Below are 11,581 nucleotides of genomic sequence, written 5' to 3'. Positions count from 1 at the left end.
TCTTTAATGAAGCTAACCCTAAGGTCTTTTAAGCTCCATTAGATGCATGTTGCTCTTTGATAGACTACCTCTGTTTGGACCCCTTTCGAGATGTAACCATCTCTCCTCTTGGTCCCTTGCTGAGGTAAATCTAGAAGCACTTATTGCACATTGCCTTTTGGTAGACCGTCTGACCCCTATTGAGATGCAACCATTTCTCCTCTCGGTCCCCTGTTGAGATAGGTCTAGAAGCACATATATATATACTAACTCTTGTTTCCCTTTTATCTTCCCATATTAAGTGATCAGTTTAATATGAGAAAATCATTTGGTAAAGTTAAGTATTATATTTTATGACACTTGGATTCACGGGTAGAGCCACGTACATATTGGTAGTTGCTTGCGTAATTAGCCAAGCATATATGTGCTAGCTTATCTGGACGATGAGTGTATTTGGTAACAAGGTCATTAAAAAAAAAGCTTGTATCTTCAGGATTCAAAGTGCTTAATGTAGCCCTTCGTTTCAAGAGCAATGTGCGTTGGCTTTCAAAGTCTGCATTGATAAACACAAATTGTCTACTTGCACTATGTAAGGGCAATGAAAGAGAAATATATGTTGCTTTTTGTGATGTCATCTCTTGTGTATTGATCAAAGCATTGCCATTTTTTTCAATCGATCCAACGTTGACACATTTGTTTTCTTGCAATCTTGCAGTATGTGCTTGATTGTTTTGCTTGATGTTGACCCAAAGAGGTCAGCCATCCATCATATGACGCATCCAAGAGCAAGCAATCGATTGTCAATGCATTTTTTGTTGGCGAAGAGTGTTTCTTTCTCTATTTAAGGTAATGTGGTTGGATATAGCACCAATGTTTCCCACAAGGGCGGTCGTGGGAAACCAAAGCGACACAAGCATTTGTTTTTTTTACATGTTCTGTGATGAAAGTGAGTTTGCACGCCTCTAAGAGACTCATCTAACAAATTCTTGTCAGTAGCAATATGTGTGTCAACAAAACATATTGTATCATTATCCGGTACACTGCCAAAGAGAGGTGCATTTTTTACCCAAAGCAATCCATGATCATGCCGGCTTCCTTTGTGTTGAAATTCAATCACAAAAAAGTAATCTACCAATTCACCAAGGATGATATTGTTGCGCTTCAACTCCTGCTTCATGGCGTGAAACCTATGAACGTAGTATCATGCTATTGTGACGAGATCGGACCGAACAAGTGCACGAATGAATGAAGCTTTGTTTGGGTAGTCAGTCTCTTTAATATGAGGATTTAATTTACACAAACAATCTTTGGGTTCCATCTTTGTTCTCACATGAAAATGTTACAAAGAAAGTCGACTGGCCCAACTGATGAATCATTGCAAACACATTTTGTTTAAGTTTCACCTTGTAATCGATTGACGTGCGCAATGATTAAAAGTCGTGATAGCCTAGCTCATATGAAAGTAATTGCCCAATGTTAGTGCTAGCTTGAACATCTTTTGCTTGCAATTGTCTGCCACTTAGTTTCCCCTTCCGTAGGCGTACCCAAATGGAACCAAGAACTTTTGCAATAATAATTTTCATTGTTTTAAAGAATAGATTTTCAATGTTGCTTGCAAATCATCTATCCACATTCTTAAGTTCCCATCGTGCTATTTTTTGGTATTTTTTCTTCGCCAATACATGATATTTTCTTCTTTGACCAAAAAACAATCTTGGAAATGAAAACTCCTCACAAGATTCATCATCAAAAATGCTTAGAGAACTGAATACCTCACAAGGCGCTATACTTGCAACTTGAGAATTATGGTCCACAACATGTTGTGCAGAGTAGATACCATGCACCAAAGTGTCTGTAGCATCAATCTCATCTTCAACATCTTCTTGGTGTGGACTACAAGCAAGATCTGCATGGAGTGTGAAAGAAGATGACCAAGCCATGTCAATTGTAACACCATGCTCACTGTATAATGGAGTGGTCAAATGGTCAGTTAAATCTTGAAGAACACAATTTGGACACACAATGCCACTCAGGTAGGCATGATCGTAAGCAAGATTGTGCTAAATCTCTATGAGAATTGAAGCTTGATTAGAAATGCGTGGCAGCACTCTTTGCACCCGAGACAAATCTGCCATTACATTCACAATGCTTCCACGTAAACCGAATTGACCTTCAAAGTTTAGTTCTCGAATTTGTGCAAACGGTATGCACAAAGATACAAGACGACTCTTTCCAGAACTCAATCTTTCTACACTTTGTATTTTGCTACTAAAGTGCATTTCTATTTTAAAATTGTTATCCATATACATGTGGTAATAATGTGTGTGAACACACTAGGACCGCCGGGGCATTTTTTCCCTCTTTAGGAGGGTTTTTCCCCCTGAGCATTGTATATACGTCCATCACTCTAGGGCTATCTATCTTTCATTGCACACTAAGTAACACACTCTCTATTGTGTGCCTTGAGCTTCCTTCGTCTTCTCTAAGCTGTGTGCGTTTCTCTGCAACCCTAATTCCAACAATTGGTATCAGAGCAGGTTACGTCCTCCTGGGCTTGGTCGCCAGCTACTCCAGCACGCGCTGCTCACTTTCTACGATTATAGTGAGGTTTTGCGAGCGTTTGCAGGTTGACAAATATTTTGGGCTCAGATTTTTGATTTGGGCTCATTTCGGCCTCCGTTTCCACTACAGGCAGGCCTGCGTAGGCTATTTCGTCATTTTGTGCAAAATTCTGTCACACTGCCATTTTTTGCATAACAAGTGCCTTACAGTCTACTACGGTTTGTGCTATATAGCACGTGTTGTTCCCGCTTCATTTCTCCTCTTTTCGGGCAGTTTTCACATCAGGTGCAACATTTACCATGGCCGACAACAACACATATGTGTTCAAGATGTTTATTGCTGAGGACAGGTTGGATGGGGACAATTACCCTATGTGGGCTTACATGATGCAACATGTTCTTATGTCAAAGGGTGTCTGGAATATTGTGCAGGTCATTGATGTACATCCTGGTTCTGAGGATGCAGGCGATGTTGCAAGTCTTGCTGCAAGGATTTCTGCTATGAGAGTTGTTTTGCCTACGGCAAAACAATCTCGTTGGGATGTAAAGGATGCGCAGGCTCATCCATTGATTGCGTTGTCTGTGAAGCGCACCATTGTTCCTCACATTTGTTGAGCAAAATCTGCAAAACAGGCTTGGGATATATTGGCTGGTCTTTATGCAAGTTGCAATGAGGCTAAAATTGCTTTGCTGCGTAAAGAGCTAGAGTCGAAGATTATGCATGAGGAAGATGATATGGACACTTTCCTTGCTAGTGTCAAGGCTATCAATGAGCAACTTATTTCTGCAGGTGAAGTCATTTCAGACAATTCCCTTATGCAGACTGTTCTTGATGCCTTACCAGATTCTTACCAGACTTTTGCTGGTACTTGGAGACTTATGACCCAAGGAAATCCAGAAGTTGTCAAGTTTGATGCATTATGCACATTGTTGTTGCAAGAGTCACTTTTCAGAAAAAACAGGACTAGACAGCGTGCAGTTGAACAAGCTTTTATTGATTCTCAAAGAAAGGGTGGTAACAGCAATGCAGCCACTTCTTATGGTTCTGTTGCGAGTGGCAAAACTTCTGCTCCTAATGCTTCTGCTGCTGGCAGCACTTCGTCTGGCAATTTTGGTGATAAGGGCAAAAAGAAGATGCGTTGCCATTATTGTAAAGCTAATGATCACTTGATCAAGCAGTGTCCTAAGTTGAAGGCCAAAGAGGCTAAGAAGAAAGAGGATGGTTTTGGTTCCATTGCAAATGCTGGTTCCACTACAAATGCAGCCATTGTTGAGTCTTCTGTGAAAGGAAACTGTGATACTGATGTCGATGTAGAATGGGCTTTTAGCGCGCAGAGTGCACTTACAATCCTGCTATCAATGATGCATGCTTTGTTAGTTGCTGCAGATTCACATGTGTGGTATTTCGACAGGGTGCTACAAAGCACATTACTTACATCGTGAATTGTTCACCTCTCTCGAGTTTGTCCCTCATGGGAATTCAGTCACTTGTGCCAACAATGCCTCTTATCCGGTTCAGGGAGTTGCAAAGATTGTGCTTACTGTTGCAAATGGCAGTTCCTTCACACTTGTTGATGGACTTTATGTACCTGGGATCAAGAAGAATCTCTTGTCTATATCCGCACTTGCTAGATTTGGACTTGTAGTCAAATTTGTGGATGACAGATGTATAGTTCATGATCTCAGTTTTGGTGATGAAATTGTTGCATCTGACCTTTTGTGTCGTGGGCTGTATAAGCTCACTTTGTATGACAAGTGTGGACAAAATTTTGCAAATGTTGTTGCAGATTCAAGGGCTACTTCAGATGCAAAACTTTGGCATGCACGTTTTGGTCATCTAAATTTTGCCAGTTTGCTGCGTTTACAGAAATCTGATATGGTTGCTTCTTTGTCGCCTCTTGAAGCACCTGTCAAACATGTTTGTGAAGGCTGTATTTTGGGTAAGATGCAGCGTTCTAAGTTTCCAAAGTATGGTTCAGTTCAGGCCACGTGCAAGTTGCAGCTTGTGCATAGTGATGTTTGTGGGCCCATGCAAACTCTGTCCTTGGGATGTACATCAATCAGACATTGTTACTGCTTTCTTGAATTGTGACATATTTGAGGAAGTTTATGTAATGCAACCTTGCGGTTTTGTCATAAAAGGACAAGAGGACAAAGTGTGCAGATGTAAGAAGGCTTTGTATGGGTTGAAGCAATCTCCTCGTGCTTAGTATGAGAAAGCTGACACTCATTTGGTCAAACGAGGCTTTCGTAACAGTCCAACAGAAAGCACATTGTATGTAAAGTGTGAGGATGATGTAATTCTCATTGTGATTCTTTATGTCGATGATTTGTTGATCACTAGACCAAATGAGAGACATATTGCTGAATTTAAGGCTGATTTGAATGCTACTTTCAAGATGAAAGATTTGGGGTTGTTGCATCATTACTTGGGGTATACAGTTTAAGCAGTGTGATGGTGGTATTGCGTTGTGTCAAAAAAGTTACATAGAGACATTGCTATGTAAGTTTGGACTTGAGGATTGCAAACCTATTGCCACTCCCATGGAAACAAGTTTGAATTTGAGTCTACATGATGCTGGCGATCCTGCTGATGTCACTCTTTATCAAACTGTTGTTGGCTGCCTTATTTATGTATGCAACACAAGGCCGGATATTCAGTTTGCAATCTCACACGTCATCAGATTTATGCATAGCCCAAGGTCTAAGCATTGGCAAGCTGTCAAGAGGATTTTCCACTACCTTAGTGGCACTTTACATCTTGGCTTGTTTTATCCCAAGGGGGGATCATTGCCACCAGACTTACATGCTTTTTCGGACTCGGATTGGGCCGGTTGTTTTAACACACGAGTGTCGACAAGTGGTTCTTGTTTCATGCTGGGCAGTTCATGTATATCATGGTTGAGCAAGAAGCAACCTACTGTGGCCACTTCGAGTTGTGAGGCTAAGTACAGGGCAATCTTCACAGCTACGATTGAGTGTGTATGGCTCAGACGCCTTATGGTGGCTGATGTGGGTGTTGGACAGGACACTGCCAACATTATCTACACTGACAGTCAGAGCTCATTGGCAGTTGTGAGGAACCCAATTTTTCATGCTCGCACGAAGCACATTGAGGTGCATTACCACTACGTCATGGAGAGGCTCTCAGCAGGAGAGATCAACTTGGCTTATGTGCCGACACAGGACATTGTCTCATGAGAATCTTGAAGCTTTCCGCAAAGCTTTGGGCTTACTCCCCTTTGTGGACTGATCATGTCCTTAGGGCATGGTACTTCCCTTTACTCATGTGCCAGCTCTCGTTCACCGCATCACTCCAGGGGGGATTTGTTACCATATATATGTGATGGTGATGTGTGTGAACACACTAGGACCGCCGGGGCATTTTTTCCCTCTTTAGGAGATTTTTCCCCCCGAGCATTGTATATACGCCCATCACTCTAGGGATATCTATCTTTCCATTGCACACTATGTAAGACACTCTCTCTTGATTTTATTTTCTTGAGAAGCAAAAACTCTAACTTTGACATGCTATGCAAACTATGATGGAACATGAGAGAATCACACGAAACACAATCAAAAGCAGAGATATCTTCAACAATCTTCACTAACAGTAAAGTTCTGCTAGATGAAACAGTAGACCTTCTTTGATGCATCCACAATGAATTGCACATGTTGTAAATTTTGGTCTTAACTTGTTTAACACTAAAGGAGTTGGGGTATAATTGCAAGAACATAGATGCAACTTGTTGAACAGCAACATCATGAGTTTTGACAAGAGAGGCTACACACAAGGTAGCTTCTTTAGTCCATACACAACGTGTACGTTTGGGTGATTGAACTCCACAATGAAACCATAAAAAAACACCATGCAAGTTCAATACAACAAGAGTTGGCCAAGTGGATGAAGATGCACAGTCAAGTGTACAAAACAACGAACTTCACATAAAACCTCACATTTGTAAAAGTAGAGTTTGTAGAGAGAATCTCACAAACCACACTCACCAAGTGAACACTCAACATCATTGATGAATGTCTACTAGCCAAAAGCGAAATCAAAAACTCTTTTTGATTAAAAGAAGGTGATTTTCAAAATGTCATCATTTTCTAATACTATTTGTTCTGCAATTGCATCCACAATTTTGGATTCAAGACATTGCAAAGAAAAGGCCAAGTTAAAAACATGGAGCAAGCTTAGCAAAACATCTTTGTTTTTCGGAAAATTACAATTAAATATGGGATCAACATACAACCTTCTACCATCTGCGCACAAAATCAGATCATATACCATGGTCCAAAAAGTGAACTCTAATAAAAAAGTAACAAACTACGCTCCTTTGAATGCAGTAATGTGTCCTCCCTTGTCAATAGTAAACCAACCAGCCTATTTGAAGTTGAGGAGCAAAGATTTTAACTCCACTAAGCTTTGCTCAAAAAGATGCAAGAACGGGCGAGAAAATCCAAGAACGGAATCAACAACAACTCCTTGCAAAATAACAGAAATAGGATCTCCATCTTGAGGATATAATTTGGCAGGCAACACTGGCTACTTAGTGATTGTAGATTGTCTTCCACAAGAGTAGCAAAATGGGTTGCTAGCTTGCCGGCTCACATTCAAACCTTTGCACATACCACATGAAAACTCCACATCCAAGCTATTCACACTGACAATCTCTAATGTTCCAAACACCTATGAATTTAACAATGACCAATTAGTAAAATACAAAAACATTCTAAATCTAAAAGCGCACATACAACATCTACCTTCTTCCCAAAGCCCAAGTCCGAGACTTGCTTAGGCAAGTATTCTTGGAAGACACGAGCCAAAGAGGAAGGAGTGGACACAAGATAGTAGCATCAACAACACTAAGAGTATTCAATAGGTGCTTGAACACATTGATGTTTACGGCAAAACAAGAGTAATATCCATTTTCTTTCACCTCATTTACCATAAGCTGATAGTCAAGCCGCCTCGTTGGAACAAAGAGAAGCTGCCCATCAACATACAAACATGAGGGAAGATACAAACCTATTGCAAAACTACTAGCTTAGGCAAAACTCACACTAGCTCGATCACTTGTTGACGGTCCATCCGCCACCATCAATAAAAAACTAGGAGTACCATCGCTTCTAATAGCATTCTCTATTTTGACAACAATAAATGCAACAGTTGAAATAAATTCAGCACCACTTGCACTTTGAGAGAGCAACTCTTTGATTTTCTGCTCTAGATAAAGGTGGAGACAACAATCAAAAGGCTCTGCTTTGACAACCAGTGTGGTAGCATCCGCATACAAGGCCCACAAGCAAGTACCATCGTCCTTTGCAACAACCCTTTTTACACAAGCCCCCTCAACACACACAAAGTCATGAACAACAAAGGCCTCAACAAACTCTAAGAGGTAGATCTCAATCACAACTAATGTTACTGTGTGGTGTGATTCCTTGTCAAGAAGATCAGCGTGCATGTATCTACCATAGTTAAACTTGGGGATTTTGTAAGTGCCGTACTTACATAAAACTTTCCCTTCTAGAGCAAATCTAAAATTTGCAATCTCGGATAATTTAGAAATAACCAAATTTCTTAAGGTAGGGGTTATAGCCAACTGTGAGTTGAAAGATTCAACAATAGGCTCCTCTTTGCCTTCCTCTATGTTCTTAATCAACGAAGATGAGAATGAGGAATCTGCCAAACACCTAGAGGCTTTAACCAAACAAAAGCATTAGTGTAAGTCATGGGCTTGAGCCAAATAAAGAGAAACAAACATTAAATGTTACCTCTAATAGAAATCAAAGCCTTCTTAATAGCTGAAGTAAAGCTTTGTTCAGTTTTCCTTTAGGGCTGAGTTTTTTTACTAAATGGCGAACTTTCAGACGATCAATTCTTATTTCGAGCTAAAGGTGAAACAACAACGGTTGCATTGCACTTCGTACCATCAAGATTTTCATTGGGCAATGAGGGTGATTCTAAGTCTGGCTCAGCCACCACTGAAAAATCATCAAAGCTTACATCTACACAAAATTGCTCAAGTCCAATGATCTAGGTCAAATGCTCAAGCTAATCACAGCTCAAAAAACGTATGTACTAACCATCTATAGGGATATCCATTGAAGTAGGTGGAGGCAACCTTACTAAACACACCAAGCTTTCAGAAGAAGAGAGACTTTAAGCTTGTGGAATAGCACAATCATTACACATTAAAGTATTGGTTATATAGGAGAAGGAGAGAAGATAGTTAGAGGTTGAGTGTTTTTATGATGATGAGGAGAGTAAATGTCTCATGTTCAGCAAGGGTAGGCTGAGTAAAGACTAGTGATGATAAGTGAGAGAAGTGTATTAATATCAAGGAGAGAAAAATGAAAAAGCACTCCACTTTTTCCTTTCAAGATTTTACATTTTTCAAGATATTTTTTAGGATTCTCTTTGTAACTTTAGGATCTTGGAATCATGAATACTCAAAACAATTTAATTTTCATTATGAGAAATCTTGAAAAGAGAGAAAAGATGTTTAAACATTAACATGGACAACTAGTAAAAATAATAAGTTTGAGTTCTGTTATTATAAATAACTGAGTAGGGGATAATCATCATTCATGGATATATCAAATCTAAAATAATTAAATTTTAATTATGAAAAAGGTGGAAGATATCATCCAAAAAGAGTGGAATCAAAATCAAAAATCATTTTAAAAATTTTGGAATATTATCTGCCTTGTACTTTTCAGCACCACCTTGTTTAAAAAGTAAAACTTACACTCATAAATTCCAACATTAAAGTATAATGACAAGCCCGGGTTTTTTTTTTACCACTTCTCCACAATTAACCAACCAAGTGACACAAAGCTAGACGAAGACGAATAAAATTAAGTTTCACATCATGCGAACTCATCCATAATACCTCCCGCAAAGTTGCAAACATAAGTAAAGTTCGCCATGGCATTAATACAAAAAAAAGATCTTTTGATCCTAGACAGAAGGATTCAAATTCCACTCCCAATAAAAATTCGGATTTTTTGATCACATAAGCTCAGAAAACAAAACCAAAAAATGGACATGAATCCATAATAGGTATGTATTACTCATCACAGCTTATCCTGTATTCCATATCGTCCAATATCTAAAGCTTGCTCAATCTTCTCTCTTTTCATCTGAGGCATCTAAAGATGTCCAGGAAACAAATGAGACATCATCGCAAAGCTCCCTTGTACACAAGTAGCCAAAGCATAGCAAAAAGATTTATTTGTTTTATTGCCTTGACAAGCAAAACAAATACCGTTATGCACATAGCAAAAACTTGGCACACAACCATTGGCTTATATTGAACCCGAACCCTATTTCCCACATCAATAGAATATGCAACATAAAGGCCTTTTGCTGCTCATTCTCAGCATATGTCATAAGTCCTAACATGAAAGAAACAATTTGGATGAGGTGTGGGAGCAAGGAAGATCTTGGAGTCGCTATTGTCAAAGGTACTCCTCACCATCACTGGGAGATTGGCAAAGGTACTCCTCACCATCACTGGGAGAAAAACTTGGCACCATTGGCCTATATTGAACCCGAACCCTATCCCACATCAATAGAATATGCAACATAAAGGCTTTTTGCTGCTCATTCTCATCATATGTCATAAGTCCTAACACGAAAGCAACAATTTGGATGAGGGTGGGAGCAAGGAAGATCTTGGAGTCTCTATTGTCAAAGGTACTCCTCACCATCACCGGGAGAAAATGTACCACAGGATCCCGCCTGAGCTCGACACACACCAGCATTGAATGGCTGTCTACAATCTCTGAACCAGATTGCAAACATTAGCATACAAATTAGTACCAATAACCTAATGCGCATTCAATAATCTGCAAATGCCATTCAAGCAAATGAAGTGGAGAAGTGCTCTTCACTTATTCAACTGAACACACAGAACATGGCCCACACACAATCGGCTCAAAGCCAAGACCACACCACCTAAGAGGCCAACACTTAACATAGCAAAGCACATGGCCAAAAAGGTCCACCATAGGTCCACCATGCAATCTCCGAACAAGGTTGCACAGATTGTGAGAAATTACACTTTTTAGCCTAATCTGAGTTCAAACAAACTGCATAATCATGAAACTTCAATTGGGCAGCATGACACAAATACAAAACCTGTAGAATGTGGAGCCCTATCGCAATGCTTCATGGCTTGAGCCTCGCTGTCGACGCCAGGGGCAGATGTCGAGAAGATCTTGAGCAAGCCGATGACAGAGCGGGGGGTAGGGGGGGGAGGGGTTTTCTTCAAGTTTGTAAGGTATTGCCTTAAAATGACATAGAACATCAGCTCGCAACCGTCCCCTTCATGGTGGGGCTGAAGAAGCATCTACTCAACCATTAGGTCTGGGTGAACGAGCTTCTCTCCTTCCGCAAGGAGGTTCTTTAGAATGGCGATTATCGATCTAGCACCATTGGCTTCCTCAGTGCGCAGGCCTTGAAAGACAACCCTTCCGCTTTTCACCTACATTTCCATCATTAGAGCATCAAAGCACAAAAATAACCTAAGCAAACATATTATTACCTTAACCAAGTGCGTCTTCGACAAGAAAACCCCATCTGTTTGCAAGTTTGCCGATTTAGGGTTGCGCTACGCAAGGGGCAGAAAAACCATTACACTCTCTCTCTCTCTCTCTCTCTCTCTCTCTCTCTCTCTCTCTCTCTCTCTCTCTCTCTCTCTCTCTCTCTCTCTCTCTCTCTCTCTCTCTCTCTCTCTCTCTCTCTCTCTCTCTCTCTCTCTCTCTCTCTCTCTCTCTCTCTCTCTCTCTCTCTGTCACGCACTTTGGTGTTGTCGGTGCTACTGGTTGTCGAGTGGCCGTGCTCTTTCTCTTCGTTTGTTTGTCTATCGAAGGCACTGGCACACGATGTCGTTGCTATCTGTGCTATGTGTCGACGTCAACGACTGTGCTGCTCTCCCCGCGTAGTCCTCCATCTTTGCAAAATGTCATGTCAGTGGCATATTGTAAAGTTATAACTAATACTAACCTTTGCGTGCCTTGAGTTTTTTAAA

General features: G+C 40.4%; 1 pseudogene; it reads right to left on the bottom strand.

The window, feature by feature from the left end:
• Positions 1 to 10,117: 10,117 nt before the first annotated feature.
• On the bottom strand, positions 10,118 to 10,900 carry LOC147460206 (uncharacterized; annotated as a pseudogene).
• Positions 10,901 to 11,581: the final 681 nt, after the last annotated feature.

This window comes from Adiantum capillus-veneris, chromosome 4 (genome assembly GCF_014529385.1).
Source record: "Adiantum capillus-veneris isolate H3 chromosome 4, ASM1452938v2, whole genome shotgun sequence".
In the NCBI taxonomy this organism is placed as follows: Eukaryota; Viridiplantae; Streptophyta; class Polypodiopsida; order Polypodiales; family Pteridaceae; genus Adiantum; species Adiantum capillus-veneris.
Note: the sequence above shows the minus strand (reverse complement) of the source record. Positions and strands in the feature narration are given on the sequence as shown.